General features: G+C 41.3%; 1 protein-coding gene across 5 annotated transcripts in view; it reads left to right on the top strand.

The window, feature by feature from the left end:
- ARHGEF7 (Rho guanine nucleotide exchange factor 7) overlaps positions 1-13948 on the top strand; it is a 116019-nt gene that overhangs the window by 15391 nt on the left and 86680 nt on the right. The window contains exon 1 of one of the 5 annotated variants that reach the window (XM_085583697.1): positions 47-2013. The exons of the other annotated variants lie outside the window; for them this stretch is intronic. The gene's annotated coding sequence lies outside the window, so the exon portion shown is untranslated. Of the gene's footprint in view, positions 1-46; positions 2014-13948 lie in introns of those variants that run through there. 5 annotated transcript variants of the gene reach the window in all.

Below are 13948 nucleotides of genomic sequence, written 5' to 3'. Positions count from 1 at the left end.
GGCCCGGGGGCTGCGGGGAGCGGCGGCCGCCCCCGGCGCTGCCCGGTGCGGGTGCCGGGGCCGCGTGGAAGGAAAGGGCCGCGCCGCTCCGCGGGCAGGGCGCGCCCCGTCCCTCTGCCACTGCAGACACCAGTGCCTGCCCCCGGGCTGGCCAAAACCACTGCTGGTCTGTCCGGTGAATGCTTGGTGCGTATCAATTGTGTCCGCTTTATTCGTGGAATCGCTTCGGAAGCGCAGCGGTCGGCTGAGAGAAATTAAGTTGCCTATAACCGAACGAAATGCTAATTGAAGAAAATGGCAGGTGCTGTTTCTTCTATTTAAATTTGCATTACATAAAAGCCCAGCAAACTGCCATCTTTTCCGAACGTGTGTTCACAGGGTTGCAAATTAGGTTCTCGAATATTGCTGGTATATTTAGCTATAGCAAGTACATACTGCTGTCGAGTTTACTTGATGTTGGCGTGTGGGAAGGAACTGATGAGATTAAAAACAGGTTTCAGCTTCTCTGCGTTGGAAAGTGAGAGGTATTGTAATTTCAGTTCTTGAAGACATTTTTTGTGTGGAAAAATTGGTTTCTGGTGCTTCTGGACTTTAATGTAGTGTTGCCTTAATTAATTCGCAGGGTCTTATGGTACCTCTGGTCTTGCTTGTGATTTTGCCAGGCAGTAACCTGGCAAAATCACAAGCAAGTCATTAAATAAGACTCCGATTGCTTTCCTGAGACCTCTAAACAGTGAAGTATCATTAGTGAAATAAATGATACTTGCAGGACTTGCTCTTAATCTTAGGTTCCCTCATGGATAAAGATGGAAATTAAGACCTCTTCTAGCACTCCTCTTGTGAGTAAGTCCTTACATTTTTACCTTCCTTCCCTTCTCCCTGCCAAATATGTAGAAAATCCCTTAAGATTTCTTCAGAGAAAAACCAAATTAAGTTCTGAAATACTCAAAAAACAGGTTCTGGGGTTAACAGTGCATCATGTCAGGCATTCTTTTTGCTTTGGAGCAGCTGTCACTCCCATTTGTCTTTTCTAGGGCCACATTGAGCCCTAGAATGTTCATGTTTTGAACATTCACGTATGTGTGAGCAGATCCAAACTTCAAGTGGTAGACATTCATGAACTGGGGAGGCTTGGGGGAGGAGGTACTTGTGATCTCAATGCAGAAATAAATTGAGTGTTGCAAATGTCAAAGAGGGGGAAAATGGCATTAATATCACCCCCTCCCCTTTACTAATTTTCTTCATCAGATCTCTCACAAAGCTTGAAGCTATTGCAATTGTGACAGGCTGGGCATAGTTACAGTGTTGCATTTTGGTCTCTTTTCTAGTTGCAAAAAGCTTTTGTCAGCTCATTTCCTTGGAGTGACGAGAAAATGAAGAAAAATGATTGAGAGAAAAGATAATTTTGCTCTTGTTCTGAGAGCCTGAATATCTTTGGGAATAGTCAAATTGTTAAACTGGCCTCAGGGGCTTCTCAGCAAGACTGCCGGAAACACCTTTCTTACGTGGAGGCAACTGGCAGCAGTAGCTTCCAGCTCAGCATGTTGGAACAGGAATTACTCCCAAGCTACCAGAGAGTTCAGAAGCTGGCAAGAAGGGGCACAAATGCTTGGGCTTATGGAGCTCTTGTGCATGTATTTATGGTTTGTACATTGTTCCCTGTTGTTTTCTCATTAATTTTTCCAACCCCCTAACTGTGGCCAAAGATGAGAGCAGTGGCAACCTGGATTCAACCAGGCAGTAGCTGGCAGGGGCCTCTTGGCCATCCGCTACTCCTGGGCTCTTTCCTCTCCCTCTGTTAACAAGGTGTGAGTCAGCCCTGGAGAATCTGAGCCTTCCTCTCCGTGGGAACTGGGGAGATGCCACAGCTCCCCTGTGCAGGGTGTGTGTAATGCTTCCTGAGTCGCAGTCAGGGTTTAGAGATTGCGTTGAGCGAAGAGTGTGAGGAGCATCTCTGGAACTGCTTTAGGGGATATTATCAGAGAGAGCAGATGAGCTAACAAGGAGTTAGTGGTGAGTACAAATATTTGATAAAGGGTTAGATGTGTATCTGGTAGCTTAAATAATAGAAAGATTCGGACAGTATGGGTATCAGAGGAAGTTCTAGGGTGGTGTGGGGAGATGTGATGTTTTTCTGTGCAGTAATGTGGTGCTTTTCATAGTAAGTATTCCACAATGTGGAGTTTTTTGTGACCTATAAGGGTTGTGGTTGAGCCTTATGTTGAATGTGAATTATATGTAGTTGGATCAGATGATTCTTCTGCGTGTTATTTTGTGAGCCTGGTGAAAGTGTGGTAGTGGTGTGGTTAGCCTAAGATCAGCATTGCACAAGTATTTTTGCTCCTAGATCTGAACTCCTCTTGGAAGCAGTGGTGCTTCATTTTTAGGAAGCCATGTCAGAGCTCCTTGCCTTGCTGGAGCTCTGTAGGTCTCCAGTTTAGAAGACTTTGTTACGGCATATTTGAGAATTTGATAAACTACTGTGGTTAATGGAAAGCTGCACAGCAGTAGATGGCTTCTTAGAGGTGCTTTCATCTGTGAATCCTTTTTTTAGAGGACATGATAACTTTGATTGTTTTCCTACACGTGAAATAAGGGGCAGAGATGAGAAAATCTGTTGGTTTGGAAAAGTGTTGGTGTCAGAAAGCTGTTCTTATTTTCTTCCTCTTGCTTCCCAGTAAGTTTGGGTTGCTAGAAATATAATAAAACATTCAGAAAGGGTATTTCAAATTCTAATAAGGAGGATTGCTGTTCCTCAGAGGAAACCAGTGACTCCCTTCCTACACCCCCCCAGTATTTTTTGATATTTAAGTGTTCCGTAGAAAAGAGAATACTTAATTTGGAGCTTGCAGCAATCTTTGTAAAGCAAAGCATGATTCCAGAAATAACCAGAAGAATGTGCTGCAAGTATTGGGTTTTAAAAATTATTTTTAAATACAGTTTTCTTGTATGCGTATACAAGGAACTGAGACCTGTTAAAGAAAAATGTTCCTAAGACCTCCACCAGGGACTGAATTTCCATATTTTTTCCCTTCTGAAAGCCATTAGTGCAGCCTTAGAATAATTGTAGTGTTGAGTAGTTTATTCTACTTTGAGCCTTCAGTGCTGTTTACTCAGTGTCTGTGTAGATGGAGAGGACTGTAGAATAGCTACCTGTGTCGTCAGTTCACATCTTACTGTGCACCTTTTCCTTAGGCAAACTGGATATTTGCTAGATACTCTTCTTGCCATTTTTGCTTTAAAGGCTGTTTTCCCACACAGTTTTCTCTTTAGATGGGAAGACATTTAACTGTAATGCTGTTCCGAGGAGTATGTAATGCTCCTTCTGAGGAGCATGACCTCCTTTTCAAAACAGGGTCCTAGATACTTGTTGTACCTGAGAGACTGTTCTAGAAGAATGTGGGTGGATATGTATCATTAAGAAGGAACTCACTGCAGGTATATCTTACACAGAAGTCTTGCAAAGGGACAAAAATGACAAAGAGATGGCTTATTTTTAACTGAGCCTTAGCAAGTTTTGCCATTATGATTATCTTGTACCTGTGTCATGTTACTCTAGTTTTGTTCTTTTTCGAAGGAGCTTTGAGCTTTCTGACTATAATGCTGCCTTTTCTTATTCTTCGACCAGAGCTGTTTGACAGCTTGCAGGACCACAAACAAGCCCTGGAGAAATCACTGTGTAGTTCAACATCAGTGAAGTTTGTTGGGAGAGCATTAGAATGTAGAATAATAAACAAAAATAGGTTAATAGAAAACCATGTTAGTATCTGCTGTTTAAAGAGCAGAATGTTTGACATATCCTGTGAACAATGTCACGGTCTGTGTGATCAGATTCCATAAGTAGCATCTTGCAGGGGTTTTTTGTTTGGTTTCATAAAAGAAAAGATTAATGCTTGCTTATCTACAAATATGTAATGTTAACAGGTTTCTTGAGCTGAAAAATATTTTGACAAGCCGTGGATCTGAGAACCTTTTCTCTACCTGCCAAGAGACCTGCTTGCCTCTAGGATTCAAGGATGATCATTTTATTACAGAGGCAGCAATGCCAAGCCCAGGACTTTATAATAAACTAACCAAAGAAGAAATAAAGCAAATCTGGCAGTCTTACACAGTTTAAGGAGAGCCTGTGCTTGTATATTATAAAATCTCTTGAACAAGAGGGATTTGCCCAGAACACTGCATGCAAATTTGTAAAATAAAATTTGTAAAATAAAATTCATAGCACTCAAGATTTAATCAAGATATACAAATGCCGGTGAATGTCTGTAATGGAGCTCCAGCCTTGGGGAAGAGTTTGTAAGGGGTGCCAGTGTCACTCTGTTAGAGCAGGTTGTCTTTTGGGAGCCAGGGTACCTGTCCGTGTTCTTCCCTCACACCCACCTCTAATGCAGCAGCTCATCTGTGAGGTGATGCTTCTTTCCCCAGAGCCTTGCCCATTTCTTTAGGTCATTATGGCTACAGTCCTACTACCAGTGTGGACTTGGAAACGTATTCTGTCAGTTCACTTTCAAAGACCTATTTGTATAAGGAAGGCATAAAGCTATGCTGCTAGTGTGGATGGACTTGGCTGACATTCACTTGTCAGTGAATTAGGAATAAATAGCTTTCTAGTACTGAAGACCTTCATGCCAGTCTTAGGATGATACAAAAATTAAATCATCTTTCTATTCCTTTCAGCCCTTGTTCAGACTGTCATTATTTTGTCAAGAACAATATTCCTTAGATTTGCTCCTGGGTTTATTCCAACATAATGTCTTTCTAACCCAGAAAGTGCGCTGCCAAATTCATTCATGATTCTTAAATGTCATAAACATTTTCCAGAATTTCAGTGTTTTAAAGTTACCATTCTTTGCTTACAGACTGCACATTGTGAAGTTTTATTTCAAGGCTGAGATCTTACTGCTATATTTTTCAAAGGTGAAAAGTTGTCTTATCTTTTAATTAAGATGTGTCTACTGTATTCCTTTCCCCAACTCCCACCCCGATTTCTACTTGTTCACAAAACTATTTTGAATATGTTTTGGATATTGCTTACAGCAAAGTGTAGCATGTCACTGCAACTTGTCTTGTACATACAGACCTCCAACATGTGACTAGTTCTCTCTCCCTCACACCCTTAATTTCTATACTTTTTCTCATGTGTAAATGTGTTTTTAAGACAGGGAGATGCTGTTGGTTGACTTATTTACATTATTTTCATAAGAATGGCTTCTTGTGATATGAAGAATTTTTATGATGCACAGAGTAGCAGGCATAGGACTGAGACTGTTTCATGTGTTTATCAGTCCTTTTTATTCCTATTGAAGAGAAACCTTTGAATACTACTTTAAGGGTGTCTCACAGATAGAATGATGGAAAAATAGTAATTTTTTTTCCTGAGATGAAGCCAGTTTCTCATCTTGTATATCATTCAAGTGTAGTGTTGTGTTAGCTGAGAAGGTGACACAGAGGCAGAAGCATATGGCATTGGACAGGGAGGAATGGTAATATCAGAAACTGTTACAGTTTTATTTAATAAAACCCAGTCTAAAACACAAATGTGCGTGGTAGCTTTTCAAATCCTTACATGGTTTCCTTTTCACTTAAACCTTCCTTCTCTTTGCGTGAGAATTTACTTCTTGTGATTCTGCCTTGTGTGAGCTTGTTGCATCAGCAGTAGCATGATACTGTGCTACACCTCCTGACTAAAGTCAGTCCAGTGGCTTTCATTAAAGAGAAGAATGAACCTCCTCATTGGGCTACAGGTTCAAAAGCACCTGATATATGATAATTTGAAAGAGACTTAGAGGAAAGCTATCAAGTAACAAAAGTGGATGACAAGTGTGTTTTTGTAATGAATAATGTAACAAATAGTGCTAGTATTTTTTTTTTTAAACGTGCTAGTTGTTTTTTTGGGTTTTTTTTTTGGTTTTTTTTTTTTTTTGCTACTTAAGGTCTATGTTCAATACTTTCAAGGTGAAAGAGTAATTTCGAAATTTTGAATTCGGCCATGAGTATTTTAAATTCTGCCAGTTCTTTTGTATTGCCTGATTTGTGGTACTTTGATCACAAACATATAAGACAGTGTGCATGTAGAGACTGGCACAATGGATCTATCAGGGGTGCAGATTCTTTGCTGCATGAGGCAAATGTGAGGGGGAGTCTAGTGTGTTAGAATAAATCCAAAATGTTTCAGTCATGTCTTGGTGGTCAGCATGTACAAGGCAAGTTGCAATGACACAGTAAATATTAACTAGTCCTCCTAGTTTTGGCCGAGATTGAGTTAATTTTATTCCTAGAAGCTGGTACAGTGCTGAATTTTTGATTTATAATGAGAATAATGTTAATAACTCACTGTTTTAGTTGTTTCTGACTATTGCTTACACTAAAGCAAGGACTATTTAGATTTTTGTGCTGTCCTGCCAGGGAGGATATTGGCAGACAGGAGGTTGGAAGGGGATCCAGCGAGGACAGCTGACCCCTGCTGACCAGTGGGATATCCCACACTGTGTAGTGTCATGCTCAGCACTGGAGCTGGGAGGAGGTGACCAGAGGGGTGTCCACCTGCTGTTCCCCAACCACTGGCTGGGCCCTGGTCAACAGGTGCATGTACGTCACATTTTTTCTATATTCCCTTATCATTGTTATTTTCTCTTCCTTCGCTGTCACATTAAACTACCTTTATGACAACCCATTAGTTTAACCTGTCTTTCCAGTTCTGTCCTCTGTCCCACTTGTGGGGGAGGTGGGCTGGGGGATGAGTGGGTGAACGGCTCAGTGGTGTTCAGCTGCCTGCCAGGTCAAGCCACAGCACTGGTATACATCTGTTCAGAGCAGTTTTACAAATGAGCTGCTCTGTGGTTTGGGAGAGGCTTCTGTGTAACTGCTTCATTTGTGGTGTTTGTTTGGATCTTGGGAATGAGATGAACCTTCATCTAGCAATTAAAATGTATTGCACTATTAATAGGGAATGCACAGAAGACTTCAGTGTTATATGCTCAAATATAGCAGACTGTTTTCACAAGAGGATTTCATTGCTTCTTTGATAGAAGAGGAATTAATCGTCTGAAGGAAAGTTGGCAGAAAGGGGTAGGTAGAGAGAGTTGGAGAGTCTCAAGCAGAACTTTGGAGTCCTTAAAAAGGGAGAAGAGTCTGCTTCCTGGTTTATACACTGTCCTCCTGACTTGTCAGAGGAGTTCTTGCTCTCTGGATTTCTTTAGCCCTCTCGTGCCCTCCTTTGCTGTGAAGCACAGTGAGGAAGGGCTCATCTGGAGGTTTTCTGAAGGGTGGGAGCTGTGGGAAGGGGAACCCTTCTGATAAGCTCTGAGCAGGGAGCAGGTTGTGCAGAGGTGGTGGGGATGCCAAATGTGAAGGCAGGTCTTGGGAGAGCAGGTGAGCTGCACAGTACCTCTTAGCAAGAGAGCAGCAGGGACAGTAGAGAGCAGAATGGAGATGGCATCAAGACAGTGTGGCACCTGCTGTGAGCCCAGTGCTCAGCAGAGAAGTGCATTTTAGAAGTCAGGTCTTGTTCCTGTCAGGACCTGCCTGCCTTTTTACTTCCCAGAGGATGGCTATGGTCTTGTTAGTTGCTGTTGTGATTTTTATGAATGCCTTGTGAAGCTGGACTTAGGAGGTTTCAGACTCCCTCCCTACACATACACTTTTTCTCTTTAATAGTTTTGAAGATACTTTTTTAGCTGACAAACATACTAAAAATAGAAATGTGGCTAAATCTTGCACTGTAGGGCTACTATTGTGTATACTGAACACAGTTACATTGTTATTAGGTGTCAGATTATTTCCCAAGCACGTGTGTGACAGAGGAAAACCAAAAAATATACAAAATAGGTTATAGTTGGTGATGGTGTATTGTGTGAAGAAAGCTTGAGTGCCTGCAGACCTTAATAACATAACATTGTGTTTTTATAACATGTGCATGTGGACTAAGGTCCTCGGAGCTGAAGTGCATCCTGCACTCAGATGGCAGTCTCTTCAGGAACCTGGAAAACTTTCTCCTATTGTGACAATGACTGTATTGCATCATTTTGGCAAGGGAGGAATTCTGGCTGAACAGTTGTTTTGAACCTTACCTCAAATGAGGACTATGCAGAAGAGAGTCCAGCCTGGCAAAGCAAGCTGCTGCTTTTGTTTACTGTCATCTCACCAAAATAATTTGATTTTTCTTTGAACTTAGGAGCTGACATAAATCGCTTCAGTTGTCTGAAAATGGTGGAGTACCAAATCTAGGGCTTTTGTGAGTTGCTCTGATTTTAAAGTGCTTCCAGCTTTGCAACTATTCCTGACTTCTGCTTGCATGCAAATATCCTGGCATGTGTGGGAAAGGTGATATGCATTCTGCAGTGGAGAGTAGTTTTCACAAACTTGATTTTGAAAGATGGTGTTGATGAGAGAGGAAAAGCACCTTGCTCTAATTAAAAGGAAAATAAATATTAGAATATGGTGATTTCTCCATTTCCTGAAGGGGCGGTGTCTTATTGTGGTCAGCTGAATACACAAATGGCTCTATCACTTGCATGTTTCAGCTTGAGCCCTCTATTTCTCTACAGTTAACTGTGTTCAGATGTTTCATCAGGTACTGGGCTGGTCCTATCAGTATTACTGAGAGCTGGAGTGTGTCTGTGTGAAGAGCAGCAGGTATTTTTGACACTTCTAGCTTTTTCCAAGTCTTTCTGTTTTTCAGGAAATACTGAAAAATTCTAGGTAATGGGGGATATTGTAGTGCTGAAAACCTCAGATTCTTGTTACTGAACAAAAGCTGCCTTCAGCTGTGTGCCTCATACTCTGCCTCTTAGATGAAGCCAGCAGGATCCAGTTGGTCGGGTAGCCTGAGAGCAGGTGGGGAGGGAGATTCAGCTATGTGGGAAAATGATGTGGTGTTTTCAGTAGGTGGCAGTCCTTCTCTGAATCAGCCCTGGGCCAGTGCTGAGCCTGGTGACAGAGACAGGCAGGGACAGAGGAAAAAAAGGGAGCAAAGTTTTTCTGTCAGTGCTGTCTTGTGGGCCAAGTGTGAATACAGGAGCCTGAGCACTGGTGCCTTGGAAAGAAGAGGGGTGGGTATTCCTTCTGGTGCCGGGCTGTCTGCCTGAGTGGTGTCCTGAGTGGCTCTGCCCTGCTGGCAGCTTTTGTTGGGAGCCTGTGTGTGGGTGGCTCAGCAGCTGCCCTCTTTACTTTTGGGACCAGCAGGGAGAGGGTGAAGCATTCTTGGGGTACCCTTTGCTTTCTGAAGGGCTGGGGCTGGAGGCTCATATTTAGCAGATGAAATCCTGATTAATTCCTTTTCCCCCAAACTTCAGCTGAAGTCATAGACTTCTTCCAGTATTTTTGACTGCTGTTGGTCACACTTCTTTGATTGGAGTGTTTAGAAACTGTTAAGTAGCAGTTGCTTTTGAGTCCAATTAACAAATAAAACATTAAATACTGAGCCAAGCTCCTTTGATGCAGATCCTCAATGCTACTTGCTTCACCAGCTCTATGAAAGGTAGTAGTGCAGCTGCCTTTGGCTGTGAGATAATAAAGGAAAAACTAGAGGTGGGGGAATCCAAAAACAAATACTTTATTACTATCAGATGTAAGGGCATCTTCACAGATCCTCTCCTGCTAGTGCTGAGTGATTTTTTAATATCAAAATCTTAAAAAAATTACTCCCATGCTCTCCACTCTTATCTTCTATCCCCTGCCCCTGACATATTGTCTTTGAGGATAGAAGACTTGTTATCAGAGGGAGGACTAGTGATGGTTAGTGAGAATGTGGTGATGATATGCTTGGTAGTTTTTGCCAGATATATACTTGTTAAATTACTTGCGGAATTCCTGCCTGATCAAATCTTCTCAGTGTGATGTCCACTCTTGCTTCACAGCAATCCCTAGGCTGTTTTGCATGGTGTTTTTAGAAGAGTGTTGGCTGGAAGTGCCAGCAAAAGCAGTTCTCCTAGGCAAGTACTGCTGAAAACCAAACCACTGCCCTAGCTTTAATTAAATTATCTCTTGCTTCCTCTCCCTCCCAACTTCTTTAAGTTCCCCTCTGAAAAATTTCATGAATTGGTACTGTGGGTATCTGTTTTCTTGTTGCCCACCTGACTGGCAGTGACTGAGCATGGCAGAGAAGGGGACACTGGTTTAAATCAATGTGAGTTGCAATGGAAGCACCCCAGCAAGGTGTCAGTCAGTTCCATATTTTACTTTCCTAACAGAGTTGTAAACTCTGTTAGCAAGTGTGTATCATCTGTGTATTATTTTACATAATCTAGATGAGTTTACATTGTGTTTCATGGTTATTTCTAAATAAATAGGAGTAGAAAAACATCTTGCTTTACTTTTATCTGACAGGCTCCCAGTAAACTGTTCATTGCTTCCCTGTCAATCTCTGTATTAGATTTTTCTTCCAGTTGTGACTGACCCTCAGAACTGGATTGGTTGAGTGGTTGGCATAGAGGATGCAGTGGAGAAGGGAGGAGTCTGTGATGTCTTCTTTTGACAGCAGCAACTCAATCTAAAATAAACAGACCTTTACATACTTTTTAACTGGAGCAGCCTATTCTTCAAATGTTTTGAGGTTCATTCAGTCTGTACAAAGCAAAGAAAGTGGGAGAGGGAGTGCAATTTATCACCCCTCCACACGTGTTCACATAATTAATGAATAGAAATGAGGTAAGAAAAAGACAGTTCTGAATTCTTAAGTCTCTTAGCAGAAAGTGCCTGGAAGCACTTGGTTTTAAATCATCAGGCACAAAAATTCCTATTTGTTAAATGAACTGTTTTCTGTTCAAAACACATTGAAATGCTTTTTTTTTTTTTTTTTTTTTTTTGCATGTTCTATATTTTTATTAGCTTCATAGGCAGCCCTCGAAATGTACACTTTAGGCAGTTACCATGTTTTGTCTAAAAGCAAACCTCTGCAGAAATAATGACATAATTCATCATAGTCTTTTTTTGTTAAAGCTTTAAATCATGCATTTAAATGTGTGAAGATAGGGTAATCACTCACTTTTTTTTCCTCTAAAGATTGATGCCAACTGTTTAGGAAAGTGTTTGAATTACAAACATGTAACAGGATGTTAATCTATACTAATCTAATCATTATTTGAATAGGCCATTTAAATCCATCCACCCTGTGGGCTTGTGAGCAGCATAAAGTAAATTACAAGAAAATTCATTTTCACACCCTTTGCCTTAGGCTAGTTCTTCATCTTGGTGTCGCATGAACATTTTGCAAAAGATAAATTTAATGGATAAATGCAGCTAAAGTTATTTTCTGTACTTGGCAGTAAAACTGAAAGAGAATTCTTTATTGTTAAAGTACAGAGTTGTAGTAATTACCTGACTTTGATATTGTAAACTGCTGATAGTTAAATTGACCACATATATGTATTATTTATGGCCTGAGTTAATTAGTTGGCTTGGAGGCTTAGCAGTTTTGAGAATGCCAGTCAGCTAGTTGTTTCCTGCCTGTGCTTGCTTGTTAAGATGGCTTATCTCTTAATTTTTTGTTAATAAGTCTTGCTAGAGGTATTTCAAATGTCACTACAGCATTCAAAACTAATTGAATTGGTGTAATTTTATTTATAGCAGTTGTCAGCAAATGCAGAAGATCATGCATGTGCCTTTAGAGCACTCAAAAAAATCTCAGGTCCTTTGAAAATAGGCTTTGAGACAGAAGTGAGAGACTGTTGTAACTTAGAATGCTGCAGTTTGTTGTTCTCAATTGACACACTCAAGACGCTGTAGTTTAGTGTTGTTTTGCACAGGTGTAAATAAATCAGCATTTGTATTAGTTTAGTTTAAAAAAGATAAGTGGAATACTTATATTTGTATTGTAAAAGTATTGCAAGACTGGAACAACTGTAGGGTTAACTTTTGCACATCACACTTCCCTCAGTTGATGTAGATGTTATCTAAGAAATTTGGTCTGTTTGACCAAAGAAATTGCTATGCCAAAACCAAAAAATCATTATTAGGCCCCCTCTGTATGTGCATTGTACTAAACAGGTAATTGCTCAGTTTTTTTCTAGGAACCTTGCCTAGTTCCAGATGGAAAGCTGTTCATTGTGCTTCCTTTATTCATTGGATAGTCTCAGACTTAGATTTAAGTACAAGTTTGGAGGCAGAATTAGTAGCTGCTGTATGAATGCAGTTCTTTCCACAGTACCTGTTTTTTTTTTTTTTTTTTTTTGGTTTGGTTTCTGAAGGGGTGGTTTTGCCTTTGTTTCATGGTGCTTGAGCTGCAGCCTGGAGTGTCTATGGTTTGCCTCAGCTGGAGCTGTGAGTGGAGAACAAGACGCAGAGCAGGCTGAAGCCCGTCTGTGCTCCTAGGGTAGATAAACCATTGTGGCAGCAGAGCAGCAGTGACACATGCTATCACTTACCTGTTTCTTGCCCATCCATTGTCTCGCATGGATGCTTGGCAGGCTCTGAGGTGAGATGGTGCAGGAAGGTCAGCTGATAGGAATAACCCTGCTAACCTGCTTTCTTTCCTACCAAATTGACCTTGTGGAGGTCAAGGAGGAGCTGGGGCTGGCACAAAGTGGGAGGATAGATTATTGTACAGTGAATATGTAGATCATCTTTAGGTGATCCTAGGCTTCAAAAAAAGTAGGGAGGAAGAAAGTTCTGTGTGGCAGCTTGATGATGCGTGGGAGATCGGCATTTCCATGTCTCCATCTCAGCCTCTGCACCTGAGCTGTCAGCTTATCTGCCAGTGGTGATAAGCTCAGGTTTCTGCTTTGTGTTGAGCTGGGAAGAGATGGGCATATTCTCAGCTGCTGTGTTTTCTAAGTGTTGATAGCAGAGGGATGATATAACTTGGCTTCTACACCAAGTTCTTAGTAACTGTTTCTCCTCTCCCATTCTCTCTTTCTCATTGGCTCTGCTTTTCCACTTGTGTTTTGAGTTCTGATCTTCCTTTCTGCAATGTTTCCCTAGGTGACTTGCTTCTGTTTCTTTATTCCTGTCATTCTTAGTTTAGCATCAGCTGTCTAACCCCGATTTCTGATGTTTCCAGGTCAGTGCTGTCTCTGGCCAAAGAGACAAATATTTTTCTATCTTTTGCAACTGCTTACTGTAGATTCTCTGTGGTGCTGGTCAGGTGCTTGAAACGCTGAGAACTATTCCAGGAAAAAACCTGGATTTTAGTTTTCAGCCAGTTCAATTTGTTACAGCAAAGGAAACAATGGGCTCAAAAACTAGTGGGAAAGGGAGAGTGCAACTTTGTAGCTGAGCATGTAGTTGAAACAAGTGGGTTTTGCAAAGACTGGAAGTGTCTGTAACACTATCCTTTCCTCCCCTTGCCTTCAGCGCTGTCGCATGGATCCCAGCTAGAGTTAATTATGGAGAGGCTTCCTGTTACGGTCAACAACAGAAGCCTCTTCCAGAGGATGACCTATGGGTGGGTGGGATCAAGTGTTTAAGAATACAAAGGAAGACAGCATTGACCCAGACATCTGAAAAATGCTGTCCTAAATTTAGGTGAAACTACTGGCAGTGTCATTCTTTGTCTGGCACTCTCCCCTCCTCATTTCGGGATATAGCGTTTGTTTATGTTGTTTGAATTGGGCAGTTGCTTTCTCTTGGAGGTAAAGCTTGTCAGACCATTACTTGTGCCTCGTTAGAGGCTTTAACTGTTGGGGAATGTACTGCAATTCTCAGCCCTTCAAATAGGGTCTTAATTGTTTTACTTCACTACTGAAAGTGCTGAACGTGGATTGAATTCTATCTAATTGCTGCCTGTAATTGCTCTCAAGTTTAGTCTGTTCTTGGTAGTAGTTAAGGCAGGTTTCATCAAGGAGTGTCCTCACTACATACTGAATATAATAGTTTCACTAGATAAATGACCCAAGGGAAATAATTATGTTTTCATGGCAGTGTCTACCCTAAGGTAACTGTGGTGATACTTGAAGTGAGATATACTGAGGTTTGTTTGAAATAATCCTGGTTTTAATATTGCAGACAAGTT

Source organism: Lonchura striata, chromosome 1 (assembly GCF_050655825.1).
Source record: "Lonchura striata isolate lonStrDom1 chromosome 1, ASM5065582v1, whole genome shotgun sequence".
Classification (NCBI taxonomy): Eukaryota; Metazoa; Chordata; class Aves; order Passeriformes; family Estrildidae; genus Lonchura; species Lonchura striata.
The sequence above is the reverse complement of the archived record's forward strand: the minus strand, read 5'-3'. Positions and strand labels throughout refer to the sequence as shown.